Raw genomic sequence first — 15386 nt, forward strand, 5'->3', positions numbered from 1 at the left:
TTCTTTTTTAATAAGTAAAAATACATTTCTTTCATAGGTATAAGTTCAGTGTCACAGTAAAAACCTTAGGAAAGTGATTTCTTCAAACTATAAGCAGCAAAACAATTGCACACTTATCATTAAAAGACCCATTATGCCTCTTAACTCTAGGCCCACTAAGATCTTGTCTACCCTATGGGGGAGATCAAATCTACTGTACGCAATTTCAGCACACTTCAACAGTCCATCTGGCAGCCTGCTGGCAGTAGCTTACCCGAGACACATGAAGTCCAGCCCCCATGTGAGCACCTGCCCCTTCAGTTCGATTGGTGGATTCCCAGAGCATCTGACTGGCCCACTGGTCCTACTTAAGCTAGCAGCAGGAACAGGAAGCTGTGTGAACAACTGGACTTTAGCCTGCTCTGGACTGTGTGCTTTACACTTCCTACTGTCAGCTCCTGCTTCCCCAGCTTGATCTTCTGGCATTCTGACTCAGCTTGGCTCCTGGCATCTGACTTGTGGTTCCTCACCTCTGGTTTTTCCCCTGCTTCTGACCTTCCGGTATCTTGACCAGCCGACTCTTGACTTCTTTCCCAAGACAGTGGATTCTGGCTCTGACTACTAGGTCTGGCTGCACACAACTCAGCCATAGCAGCTTGTCTGGACCTCACTAACCCTGCGGGATCGAGCCCAGTGCAAGAAGGATGGACCTAGCAGCACATCTACGGCCACCAGAAGCACTAGACTTGCCCAAATGGACCTCTTGCCACTGGGCGGATGATCAAGCATTGCAGGCCCAAGGTGCACAGTTGACCTTGGACAACCAGCAGGTGCAGGACCAAGTGAGGCAGACCAGCACTGAGAACACTGGCCTGCAAACACAGCCTACAGCATCTTGCCTGAAAGGGGCCTGTGATACCCTTGCTCAAACAGCTCAATGGGAACAGCTGGTGGTTCCAGGGATTCACGAACCAGTGCCGCTGTCTGTTTCTGATAGGGCTCCAAATCTATCCCTCTGACCTGGCCAAGGTGGACTTGTAATCAGCCTGCTGGCAGGAGACCTATTACACTGGGCATCCCCCATGCTAAAAGGCCATAGCCCCATGCTGTCCAACGGGGAAGGCTTTCTCCAATTGATGTTAACTGTCTTCAGTTACCTGCACTGAGCCTGAATGGCTGAGGCCACCCTGAGCTAGGGGCAGTGGCCTCCTATGCAGTGCACTTTCACCATCTCATGACATATACAGAGTGGAACAAGAGTAGGTCACTTTCCTGTTGGAAGTCTACTGTCAGCATGGCCAGGGACCAGAGAACATTGCACCCAGACTCAAGAAGGTTCAAGTAGGTGTATGGAAGCACCCACTGGGGCAGTGGCTCTCGACCTCTCCAGACTACTGTACCCCTTTCAGGAGTCTGATTTGTCTTGTGTACCCCCAAGTTTCACCTCCGTTAAAATCTACTTGCTTAAAAATCAGACATAAAAATACAACAGTGTCACAGCACACGATTACTGAAACATTGCTTACTTTCTCATTTTTACCATATAATTATAAAATAAATCAATGGGAATATAAATATTGTACTTACATGTCAGTGTATAGTACATAGAGCAGTGTAAACAAGTCATTTATGAAATGTTGGTTTGTATTGACTTTGCCAGTGCTGTTTACGTAGCCTGTTGTAAAACTAGGCAACTCTCTAGATGAATTGATGTACCCACTGGAAGACTTCTCCGTACCCCCATGGGTGAACGTATCCCTGGTTGAGAACCACTGCACTGAGTGAACTATGGAACTCCCCCCGCAAGTATCACAACTAGGTTGACGTCTCTGAGAATAACAATGCGGAAAACTTCCACTCACATCAGGACTACGATTACCACACAGAACTACAGCGAGGGGCGAAGATACCATTTGGGCAGATATATGTAATGTCAGAAACCAAACTGTCAGTATGGGGAGAATGTCTCCAACAGAACCTGGTCTGGGGGGTTAATCTGCAAATCGACTTCACCGGCCGATGCCCTGGTCCTTTTCATAAAAAGGAAGGACGGCAGTCTCCACCTCTGTTTCAGTTATTAAGGCCTAAATCAGATAATCTGGAACTGTTCCCTGCTACCCTGATCCCTGAGTTCTTGGATTGCACGGAGCTGCCCACATATTCACTAAACTGGATCTTTAGGGAACTTACAACCTTGTTTGTATTCACAAGGGGGACGAATGGAAGTCTGCCTTTTTGACTTGCTATGGCCACTTTGAATATTTAGTTATGCCATTTGACTGACTAATGCCCAGAGATGTTCTAGCACTTCATTAACAATGTGCTACAATACCTACTGGACCAATTTGTAGCAGTGTACTTAGATGATGTATTGATTGTCACAGACGATCTGGACCAACACATCACTTATATTGGCACAGTCCTGGAGAGACTACAACACTGTGGTTTCTATGCTAAACTTGAGACGTGCACATTTGATCAGGCCTGAACTGAGTTCCTGGCATTTCATCCTGTCCCTGAAAGGAATCAAGATGGATCTGTGCAAGGTCCAGGCTGTTTGTGACTGGGCACCCCCACCCTCTCTGCAATGTGCGTGACATACAATGTTTTTTATGTTCTGCGAACTTCTACCAGATGTTATTTTCAATTTTTCTGAAAATGTCAAGCCCTTAAATGCCCAACTCTGGGAAAACACCCAGTTCCATTGCTCCCCCAAGGCCGAGCATGCATTCCAGCATGCATTCAAGCAGTTGAAGCTTACCTTCTCCACTGCTCCAGTACTGACCCACCCAGATGTGACACAAGCTATTGTTGTGGAAGCCGATGACTCTAGTTTGGCAATCATGGCAGTCCTCTCCCAAAGGCCTGGACCCAAGCAAATACTGTACCCCATCATCTACTACTCAAGGAAGCTCAAGCTGGCTAAGTGAAACTATGAGGTCTTGATAAGGAGCTGCTGGCAATTATCACTTCAAAGAGTGGTGACACTATTTGGACGAGGCCCACCATCTAGTCCAAGTGTTTACCAACCATAAGAACCTGGAGTACCTGTGCAGGGCCAGGCCCCAAGCCAGTGACAGCTGCAGTAGGCCCTATTCTTCTCCCAGATTAACTTTACCTTGACCTAACACCCTGGAACCAAAAATTGCACGGCTGACACCTCGTCTTGAAAAGACAGTAACTGGTGTTCTTCAAGATGTGTTGCTCATGCCCATTCAACTTAGGTGTGTGTGTGCTCACCACATGCACTGTGCTGGAAGTTTTTTTCTCAGCAGTATCTGTAGGGGACTGGTTCTGGCGTCCCATGGAGTGGCACACACATGCTGCGGTATATAGGGCGCTGCTGGTTCCCCCGACCCTCAGTTCCTTCTTGCCGGAAACTCCAACAGTGGGGAAGGAGGATGGGTTGTGGAATGGACATGAGCAACACATCCCAAAGAACACCAGTTACGGAAAAGGTAACTGTCTTTTCTTCTTTGAGGGCTTGCTCATGTCAATTCAACTTAGGGGACTCCCAAGCAGTACCCCTTGGAGGTGAGTAGGAGTTCACGGATGTGTAGATCACAACACAGCTTTGCAGAACCCAGCGTCATCTCTGGCCTGCTGAGTGATAGCATAGTGAGCCGTGAACGTGAGCACCGAGGACCACGTCGCGGCTCAACAGACATCCTGGATCGGGAAGTGTGCCAGGAAGGCTGCCAAAGATGCCTGCACTCTGATCGAGCGGGCGCGGATGATCAGTGGTGGAGGGACTCCCGCCAAATCATAGCAGGTCCAAATGCAAGAGGTGATCCAGTTAGAAATCCTCTGCGTGGACACTGGGAGGCTCTTCGTCTTATCAGATGTAGAGATCAAAAGCTGAGTCGACTTACGGAAAGGCTCTGTCTGATCTAGGTAGAAAGCCAGGACCCTTCTCATGTCCAAAGCGTGAAGGTGCCTCTCTTGACTAGTCTATGGGGCTTAGGGCAGAAGACTGGAAGGAAGATGACTTGGTTCATGTGGAAAGTAGACACCACCTTGGGGAGGAAGACTGGGTGGGGCCGGAGCTGGACCTTGTCCTTACAGAAGACAGTGTATGGCAATTCTGAGGTCATGGCTCACAGCTCAGAGACTTGCCTTGCTGACGTCACCGCCACCAGGAAAGCTACCTTCCACGTTAGGTCAGACAGGGAGCATAAAGCCAAAGGCTCAAAGGGTGGGCCCGTGAGCCTGGACAGAACCAAGTTGAGATCCTACTGAGAGGTCAGGGACCCAACTTGAGGAAAAAGTCTCTCAAGGTCTCTGAGGAACCTGACCGCCATGTCATGGGAGAACACCGTCTGCCCCTGGATTGGCAGATGAAAGGCGGAAATGGCCGCCAGATGCACCCTGATATAGGAGTGTGCCAGGCCATATATATATCTAGACGCGATATATCGAACTCCGAACGCGCTCCCGTCGACTCCGGAACTCCACCACCGCGAACGGGGGAGCCGCGGACTTCGATCCCGCGGCGTCTGGACGGGTGAGTACTTCGAACTAAGGTAGTTCGAGTTCAGCTATGCTATTTGCGTAGCTGAACTTGCGTACCTTAGTTCAACCCCCCCCCCCCTTAGTGTAGACCAGGCCTAAGATCAACTGCACTGAAGAATATGAAGGGGAGGTGCCCCATTCAGCCGCATAGCGGGAGAAGCTCATCCACTTTGCCAGGTAGGTCTGTGTAAACGGGTCGACTCACCCCTGCGGCGCCTCCTACTGGTTGCTCTGTGAAGTTTAGCTCAGTCCAGCCCTGGAGCACCCTCTGCAGGCTGGTGATCCACCTGTTCGTAGGCCCCCCGTGTCCCTCCCTGGACCCGGTGCCCTTTTACATGGGGTGCTGCCCCCTAGCAGCAACCCCTTTCTCTCTGGGTTTCCCCTTCTCTCTCAGGGAACCCCCACCCTCTATCCCTACCTTGCCTCAGTATTGGCTACTGCCAGTCACTGTCTAGCCCCACACTCTGGGGCAGACTGCAGTCTCAGCCTACTCATCACAGGCAAAGTTGGGTTTGGACCTGCTGCTTTGTCCTACCCCTAGGTTGCCCCCCTGCAGCCCCCAGTACCTTTGGCCCACTGCTAGGCCGCAGCTTGGGGCTTTCTAGGCCGGAGCTCCCCGGCTCCTCAGCCTTCCCCAGCCCTGCTGCACTCAGGTATCTAGTCTCAAGCCCTAAGCAGCCAGGCCCATCTCTCTCTATCGCCAGAGAGAGAGACTGTTTGGCTTCTGGCTTCCCTGCCTCCTTATAAGGCCCTGTTCTTCAGTTTGGGGCGTGGCCCCCAGCTGCAGCCACTTTCCCAATCAGCCCAGCTTTTTGGAGCAGCAGCTCTCAAGCCCTGATAGGCCACTTTTAAACCCCTTAAAAACCCCAGAGCAGGGAGTCCACCCTGCTACAGTTTGCCTAGTCGAGGGCTTTCTACTCTTGAGGAGGACCTTCTGGACCCCTTCTGAACAAGCCCGTTCCTCAGGGTTCAGCCACATAACATGCACGCCATGAGGTGGAGGGACAAGAGCTTGGGGTGCAAGAGTCACCATGATCCTGTGACAGCAGGTCTGGTCGGTTCGGCAGGGGCCACGAAGGGATCCCTGACAAGCTCTATAGCATCCCAAACTAGTGCTGGTGAGGCCACGCTGGGGCAATCATCATAACCTGAGCCTTGTCTCTCTTGATTTTCGCTAGGACCTTGCTGATGAGCGGAATTGGAGGGAACACATACATCAGGCTTGCTGCCCATGGCAGGAGGAAGGCATCGGAGAGGGAGCCCTTGCCCAGACCCCATCTGGAGCAAAACCTGTGGCACCTCCTGTTCTGCCTGGTGGTGAACAAATCCACTTGGGGAGTTCCCCACCTCTGGAAGATTGTGCCGGCTACCCACTCGTGGTGAGAGAAGTCCCTGCTTAGGTGATCTGCTAGCATGTTCTTGGCACCTGGAAGGTGACACGCTTCTAGGTGGATTCCATGGCCGATGCAGAAGTCCCAGAAACAGAATGTCCCAGCCGAGGTCTGAGGCATCTGAAACCACCTCGACTGAGTGTGGAGTACTGACGAAGGGAACTCCTTCCAGGACTTTCCCAGGGTCGGTCCACCATTGCAGCAAGGTAAGTACCGTCGAGCGAATGGTAACAACCTTTTTCAGGTGGTCCCTGGACTGGGAGTAGACCATCACCAGCCACTGCTGTGGGGGTCATATTTAGAGTCAGTGTGGTGCACCACATATGTACACGCTGCCATGTGACCTAGAAGGTGCAGGCCCTGGTCAGGGAAATGCGGTGACTTCCGCGATGTGGTCCGTCAGTCCCCTGAATCTCTCCAGTGGCAGGAATGCCCTGGTGCAGGTCGAGTCAAGCACTGCTCCGATGAACTCTATCCTCTGTACTGGAACTAATATGGAGTTTTTGTCTTTACCAATAGGCCCAGGCGATGGCAAGTGACTAACAGCATCATGACATCACTTTGGACCTGAAGCTGCCCTTGACTAGCCAGTCGTCCAGGTACTGGTAGATCTGGATACTCCGATGTCTGAGGTAAGTAACCACCACCGACATGCACTGGGTAAATACTCACTGTGCTGTCGTTAGGCCAAACAGGAGGACCGCAAACTGATAGTGGTTAGGACCTATCATAAACGGGAGGAAGCGTCTGTGTCCCTCAAAGATGGCGATGTGAAAGTATGCATCTTTCAGATCGAGGGTAGAGTATCAGTCTCCTGGATCCAGGGAGGGGATGATGGAGCCCAGGGAGACCATGTGGAACTTACAGCGTCGCTAGGAAGCGGTTAAAGTCTCGCAGGCCCAGGATCGGTCACAGACTGCTCTTGGCCTTTGGGATTAAAAAGTAGTGGGACTAGAACCTCTTGCTCCTGTACTCTGGAGTAACGACCTCCACCGTACCTAGCTGCAGTAACCCCTCTACCTCCTGAACGAGGAGACTCTTGGGAGAAGGGTCACTGAAGAGGGACGGGGAGGTGAGGGTGGGAAGGAGCGCTAAAAAGTAACTTAAGGGTGTAACCCTGCACCACCATACTGTGGACCCATCAGCTCGATGTTATAGATGCCCAGTCAGGGAGGAAAGGAGAAAGGCGGCTGGCAAAAATAGGGGAGGGAGGATCCTGGGAACAGTCCGGTAGGTTACTCTCGGGCGTACCCTCAAAATGAGCACTTGCCCACCTGCTTCTTGCAGGTTGGACTCAACTGAGAGGCCTGCAAAGGCTGTTGGCTAGGACACTGCACATAGCCTCTGGATTTCTTATGGGGAGGCTCCTGGCAAGGGTGGCTCCCCTGGCTCTGAGGCTGCTGCGGCTTGAACCACCTGCAGGCAGGGCCGGGAACATACAGGCATTTTAAGGGTTGTGCCGGAGTCCTTTAGGCCATGGAGTTATTGTCCATCTGTTCTGCAAATAGGGCTTTCCCATTGAAGGGAAGGTCTTGCATAGACTGCTGAGCCTCCGTGATCAAGCCGGAGAGGAGCAGCCAGGATGCCTGGCGCATGGTGATGGCCGAGGCCATGGTCTGGGCGGCAGTGCTCACTGCATCCGACGCTGCTTGGAGTGTCTCCCTGGCCACAGTCGTGCCCTCCTCCATGATTGCCTGGAACTCCTTCCTAGAAGCTTCAGGAAGAGAGCCTTTGAACTTGGCCATGGCTTGCCCCATGTTAAAATCATAGAGTCTCAGGAGGACTTGATGGTTGGTGACCCTCAACTGGAACTAGAGGATGAATAAACCTTATGCCCAAACAAGTCTAGTCTCTTAGAGTCTTTGTTCTTAGGGTTGACCTTGTTGCTCCCTGTGGTTAACCGCTTCTACCACTAGGGAGTTGGGAGCAGGGTGGGTGTACAGATACTCATGGCACTTGGCTGGCACAAAATACTTGTGCTCAGCCCTCTTGGAGATGGGTGGCAGGGAGGAGGGAGTTTGCCACAGGGCATTAGTGATCTTAGAGACCTCATCATGAAGGAGCAGAGCACCCTGGCTGGTGCTGTGGAGCAGAGGACATCCAAGAGAGAATCTGAGGGCTCCTCTAACTCCTCTGCCTAAAGACCCAGGTAGGCAGCGACCCTCTTCAGTAGTTCCTGGTGCGCTTTAGTGTCTTCCAGAGGAACTGGGGAAGGGGGCCCCATTATAGTCTTGTCAGGTGACAACAAGGAAGATATTGGTGCCATAGGGTCCTCCACAACCATTGGTGGCCCAGGGGCTTGTTCCCCTGCTCCCTCTTAGGGCAGGTCTACACTATGGGGGAAAATCGATCTAAGATACGCAACTTCAGCTACGTGAATAACGTAGCTGAAGTCGAAGTACCTGATATCGAATTACTTACCGTCCTCACGGCGCGGGATCGACGTCCGCGGCTCCCCATGTCGACTCCACTACCGCCGTTCGCGTTGGTGGAGTTACGGAGTCGACATGAGCGCATTCGGGGATCGATATATCGATCCCCGAGAAATCGATTGCTACCCGCCGATACGGCGGGTAGTGAAGACGTACCCTTAGACCTGCGGGGTCCTCATGTCCGAGGCTTCATGCACTGGAGGAGGGCAGGAGAGAGAGGCAGCTGGACTCTCCGAGGCTCTGGACAGCGAGTGGGCAGCCTCGGAGGGCTGGGTGAACCCCCAGGGGTTCCATGGGTACCATGGTGCCAGCCACTGTGCCTGAGGCCACAGGGACGGTTTCAGTGCTGATAATGTTCAGTGCCCGTACCAGAGCTTGTCCTGCCATCAGGGAACCTCGCTCCGAACCAGGGCTGGATCTCGAGTGGTTGCTCCCAGGTTACCAGGACAGAGCGGAACGGTGGTTCTGTCCTGACCAGTACTGGCCACTCTGCCTGGAGTCTGATCTGGAGTGGGGTCTTAGGACTGGTGACGCTCGATGGATCCATGATGGCTGGCGATCTACGACTCATGCTTGATGAGCAGTATCAGGATGACGAGCGGGCCCGGGAGTTGCAACGGGCCTTGGGCCAGGAAGTGCCCGTATGCAGTGATGCCCAGAGCTTGGGCTTGAGATCCCAACATGGGTGAAGAGTTGCCCGGCATGGGACCTTGTTCACACCCAGTCTTATCCTTTCCCTTGTGGGAGGTTGGAGACTGGCCTCACACCGCCTTCTTGGTTGGAGCCACGGATAGTGACCAGTGCCGGCCAGTGGACGGTCGCAGTGGGGTGCTGCATACTGAGGTTACGGTACTTGGTGCCGAGTCGGGGCGTTGCTCTGGTGCCGAGGTGAGGGCTGACTCCATAAGGAGTGCTCTTTAATGAATAACACACTCCTTCTTAGTCCTTGGCTTGAAGGACTTGCAAATTTTGCACTTTCGCTAATGTGCCCTTCACCCAAGCAATGCAGACAGCTGCTGTGTAGATCACTAATGGGCAAGGGCCTCTTGCAGCAATCACAGGGTTTAAAGCCTGGGGACCGGGGCATGCCCTGTCCTGAGATAAAGTCCCATTTGGGACCTACGAAGTCTATAACTATAGCTAAGGGATTTATAAACACTAACAGAAAACTATATACACTATAACACAAGAAATAACTAGTTCGTACGAACAAGCAGCAACAGCACTAGCTGAAGCAGCAACAATTACAGCACCCTGGCAAGAAGGAACTGAGGGTGGGGGGGGGGGGACCGGCAGCACCCTATATACCGTGGCATGTGCGTGCCACTCCAGGGGGTGCCAGAGCCAGTCCCCTATGGATACTGCTGAGGGAAAAACTTCCAGCATCGGTGCATGTGGCGAGCACACACACCTAAGTTGAACAGACATGAGCAAGCACTCGAAGAAGAAGATATGGCTCCGACCCACAAGGCCCCAGTTTAGAACCAGCCCACATTCTCAAGTCTCATCATTTACTTAATGTGACTTACTGCCAGCACCTGCTCCCATGCATCTGCTTTGTGTCTATCTCTGGAATTCTGTCTTATGAGATGGCTGTTACCAACAGAGACCTGTACGACACCTGGGAGCGGATCACGTTTGTAAAAAATCACACCTGTGTTCCCCAGGACCTGTGAGAGTGGCAGTTCTTCAACTGTGCCATGACTCCCACCTGCAAGATACTTAGTGTGATATAAAACCCGACAATTAACATCTCGTTTCTTCTGATGGCCCCATGTATGCCCAAGATAGAGACCTCTGTAGATTCCTGCAAGGTGCATGCCCACACCAAGATCTTATGCCAGAGAGCTTGCAGTCTTCTCCAATCTCTGGACACTCCTTCTCAGCCCAGTGAGGCAATTTCCTTGGACTTTGTGGTAAAACTACCAAAATCCAGTGGTTTCATCATCATCCTGATGGAGGTAGATTGCTTTTATAAAATGACTTACTTCATTCCAGCACGGGCTTATCCTCCACAGAGGAAACCACCTGGCTCTGGATAAACAACGTAGGCCATCTTGATGGACTTTCTGATCATGTCAGCTCTGACCAAGGGCCAAAGTTTACTGCCTGCTTCTGGCACGAGGCCCTATGTTTATTAGCAATCCATGCACAACTGTCCTCTGCCTACCATCCTCAGTAAAACAGCCCAACAGGAAGAATCAATTACATCCTCGAATAATACTTACAACATCAACCATCCCTAGGATGACTGGTCTTCACTACTACCCTATGCAGAATTCTTGTGTAATGATGTGGACCATGCATCCACAAGCCACAGTCTCTTCTTTATTAACTATGGGTACCACACCTGATTTCACCCAGAACTACCCACATCCTCCCCCAACCCATCTGCCTCAGACCTAGTACAACACATCCATCACGTCCAAGAGGTGGTGAAGGGACACCTTGAAAAGAGCAAGAACTCCAAAAGGTACGCAGACAAATGTAGACAACAGGATCCCACCTATTCTGTAGGAGAACAGATATGGCTTTCAACAGAACATCTCTGCATGGACAGACCCTCTCAAAAACTAGACTAATGGTTCCATGGCCCGTTACTGGATTCAGCAACAAATCTAACCAATCCATCTCCCTTGATCCTTTAGAGTGCACCCTATATTTAATGTCTCACTTCTAAAACCATACATTGGGAACACAGTTCCTCATAAAGCCCAATCACCGGCCCCACCAGTGCATGAACAGGGTCAGGAGAAATATGCTGTACACAAAATTCTCATCCGAAAAATTAAGCAGGGCAAATTATGGTACCTGTTTGATTGGGAAAGTTACGGCCTGGCAGAACACACTTGGGAGTCAGCTGCAAACATTCTCACTCCCATCCTGGTTTGGGCCTTCCACAGAAACCACAAGGGAAGGTGGCAGTGTCATGACTTATGGGTCTCGAATGCGGGCCAGCAAGGTTCATGAGAGCAGCTACCCTATGACCCTCCACCTTGCAGCCTGCTGGCAATAGCTAACCTAAGATCCATGAAGCCCAGATGTAGTGTGAGGCTCTGCCTCTGAGGTCTGATTGGCAAAGTCCCAGAGTGGCCGACTGGCCCTACTTAAGCCTGCAGCAGGAACCGGAAACTGTCTGAACAGCTGGGCTCACCCTGTTTGCCTTTGTGCTTTCTGCTCCCCTGACTTGATCTCCAGGCATTCCAAATCAGCTTGACTCCTGGCATTTGTCTGGTAGTTCCTGACCTCCAGTTTGTGTCCTGTCTCTGACTCCCTGGTCTCTTGACCCAGCCTAACTCTGGTTCCTGACTCGTTGTTCTGATCTCCAGTTTGTTTCCTACTTCTGACTGCCTGGTATCCTTACCCAGCTGACTCTTGACTCCTGTCTCAGGACTGATTTTGGCTCTGACTACTAGGTCTGGCCAGCCACAACAGCATGCAAGTACTAAGGGCAGAGGCTGGTCCGTGTGTTGACTGCTGTGAAGAAAAGGAGTAGAGTTTTCTTTTCCTCTTCATGAATACTGCACCGGAGGATTGGTACAATTATATTTCTTTTTCCTTTCTGAAAGCAATGACACCATCACTACAAAGGAAGACATTCGAGGTGACAGAAAAGAGGGGGTATCATAGAGAGAGGATTCCATCACTGATAATAAGAAATATGGCTTTGATTCAGCAAGATACTTAAATCCCCTTGATGGGATTGCTCCCTTGCTTAAAGTTAGGCGCATGCACCCTACTGAAATGGGGTCTACTGGAAGAAAACTATTTTAAAAAATAATTATATTTCTTTAGCTATTTCTACACAGAGTGAATATCTATCCAGCCACTCACAGTCTCTATCACCACACTATCTTAGTACAGACTGAGGCTCACAGGTTAAAGAGAAGAGAAGAGATCATGGTTCTGTTTGCCTCACTGCCAACTTTTCTTTACTTAAAGCCAAATCCTAGTCCGTGCACACAGCATGACTAAATATATTAGAAAAGGGTCATGGGTCAGAGGCTGAGTTCTCCCTCCCAATTCTTGCAGCAGCAGTGAAGCTGTTCTGCCACTGTGCACCTCATAATCTGGGAGCCACTCTTCAAGGTTTCCTCTTAATCAGCCCTAAAGCAGCTGATTCAGGGACTGAACACGTCCATGGAAGTCCTCACAGCTAGATTTGTTCGTTCTAGCAACGACACTGGCAAGGGTCACATATTTCGTGCCTGCAGGGAATGGGCAGGATTTGCCCCATTATGTATAAAGTTGTTTACTAAACCTCTCAGAAAATAATAATTTCCAGGTGTCACAACATATGGCCAACTATTGTAAAAAAAAAAAAAAAAAGCCCAAGAATCAGCTGAATCTTTGGTGGGAGTTTCAGTGGGCAGATGTACTTTCTGCCAGTTTAGCTGTTTAACTCTCAATTCCAGCTTTGTTTTTAATTGTTAACAGAGATTTAAGTAAACTACAACAAAAATCTCTCCTGGTACTTTCTGAACATGTTCAGGAAGATTGGGGACATCTTCCTTTTTACATGATTACTTTTTAAAACTCAGTTTACAAATATGTTTACATATTAGATCATGTGTAATCCACACTTCTGACAATATCAAGTCACTTGTGTCCACTATTTAATTTTTAACTAGGCAGCAACTCTTTAAATTCTACTTAGCAGCTACATTCCATTTCTGTGGAACAAACATTTGCGGGCAATATGCCGATAATGGCTCATATTGAGGTAATTAGTGGTGGGGAGAAGAAATCAGAGGTCTGATATTACTGCAGGCTTGCTTTGGTAAATTAATCAGTGGAAAAGTCACTTAAGAGTCACATAAGTAACACAAACAGTCCTTTAGTCATGTACTAACAGAAAAGAATTCTATCTTTATTCCTCCTTGTTTCTTGCACATTTTTCATTCGTTCACTGGTTAATGTTAGTGTTCGTGGTGATCTGTAAAAAATTGTTCTGAACTAAAAGTAATAACAAATTTGCCATCTTAGCTGGTCCGCAATTATATTTGAATATGAAAAATAGTGACAGCCATTCAACCATGCCAGGGCTGCTCTACTGGAATATCTTAAGAACAGGTATTTCTTAAAAAATAGTTATTTCATGGTGGATGATAGTAATAATCTCTCAAAAATAGTAATTTCTATTGCCCCCACAGTTACAGTTTTATTATCAGAGCATTTCCTTTCTCTGCTTCACTTATGTCCAAAGTAAATAAGAAGTCCTCTCTAAAATGCTCCTCACGTGTTCATATCGTCAAAAAGGTCATCCTTTTCAAGCCTAAATAACAAGTCTAGAGACACAAAATAAGGCAGAGTAATTTAGTATCTGCTGCTGTTTGGTCTGAAAACCAGCAAACAAAACAAAACAACCAAAACCTTTGATCACCATTTTTATACAATGATCTTCTGCTTAAAGTGTAAAAGCTGGATTTTTGGGTTTTAAAATGGTAAGATCAGTGAACTAAAAATATAACTTCACACATTTTCAAACTATTATTTTTAGGTTATATATAAAAAGGACACCGATGTGTTTCATTTTTGAGATTTTCTTTTATCACTGAACTGTAAAGTGCTGAACAAGTCTCAGGAGATGGACCTGCCCTGCTTGTAAGCACTTGTTTCTTTTGTACAGCAATGCACAGACAATATAACAGATTCACTTATCACTACAATTTTTTGCCAGCATCTAGCACTGAAAACGTTGTATATCAACAATATCAAGTGTTTGACATGCTGCATCACAGCACGTACGGAAACAGAACTGGCTTCAAACAAACAAACAACAACTTCACATGAATCATTGCTCTGTCTCTACAGCCAGAAGGGGATAGGTTGCTTGTGTCATAATGGGTTCGGCTAACCAAAAGGCAGCATTGGCAACAACTGCAGGGAAAGACTCTAAATTCTCCCCACCAAATGGAAAGAAAAAAGCACTGAGTAGTAACATAAGGTTATTTAGGGAGCAACCAGCATAATTTACACAAACATTCAGTAGTTAAAATTAATTGTATTGTTAACAACTTATAGGTTTAACTACTACTGACTGCAAAAAGGTGTCATTCATATGATCACATTATATCTCCCCTCTTTCTCTCGGAACAGTAATCAAAGGCAGAGATTCCAAATTGTGAAGCAATGTTTTCCAATGGTAGCATCTGGGTCCTTGGCACATAGTTACATTGCAGCTTTGGAATTGCTTCCAGGTCTGCCACATGGTTAGGCTTGTGATGGACAGGCCAAGCTGCTCCCTCCTCCCAGCTGCTCTTCCCTTTTGACTCATTATTGATTCTGAGGCACTAATGCCCTTGTATCAATTTGTGAAGAAGTCCTGCAAAAGCACCACATGAGATTGCTGTGCAGAGACGGTCCAGTTTTAAAAATAAAGGGGTGGGGGAGGGCGGGGAGGGAAAAGGAGGGGGACTGCTGCTTTCTTCCATTTCTAATTTCTTCTGAATACATTTGCATGCTGGTTGTAGACTAATCCACATCACAGATTACATTTGTGAACTGCAAATCGTTTGCCAATCGGAAGTGGTGAGTGAGCAGGGGAGATTCCAAACTTCACTTCTTTTGCCAAAAAAATAAAATAAAATAAAATAAAAAAATATCATATTTAAAAAGAAAAAACAGAAGCAACAACTTTTTTTGTGAATGAAGAACACAAAGCATTTCTATGTCCAGAAAGTCTGCTGCAAGCTCCTGGGGAGCAACTGTGGGGGGTGGGAGGCAACCATGTGGACAAGCCATTTTTGAACACTGACTACATGGGTAAATTGTTTGTTACAACATATTGCAAAGAGAAGCAGAATTATTTTTCACGCCACAGCTGTTTTAAATAAGAATAGGAATAAACTCAACAATCCTACTCATGTTACTTACCACTAATTATGGCATATATTTACATCTATAAAACAGTGATTTTTTTTTTGGACATAATTTAATGTCCCTTTATTGTGCAGATTCCTTTATTTCCATTCCACATTTGAATTTCAAAAATGTTTAGGACTTCAAAGCATCTTTAAAAGCTTGCCCTAATTATAATATGTATTACTTTCTAATAACGGCTTGTTTGCAT

At 48.4% G+C, this 15386-nt stretch overlaps 1 protein-coding gene across 7 annotated transcripts in view; it reads right to left on the reverse strand.

Moving 5' to 3' along the window:
* The window catches only part of TEAD1 (TEA domain transcription factor 1), a 151523-nt gene that overhangs the window by 8821 nt on the left and 127316 nt on the right, over nt 1-15386 (reverse strand). The window lies entirely within an intron of this gene.

The sequence above is a fragment of the Mauremys reevesii genome, linkage group 4 (assembly GCF_016161935.1).
Source record: "Mauremys reevesii isolate NIE-2019 linkage group 4, ASM1616193v1, whole genome shotgun sequence".
Taxonomy (NCBI): Eukaryota; Metazoa; Chordata; order Testudines; family Geoemydidae; genus Mauremys; species Mauremys reevesii.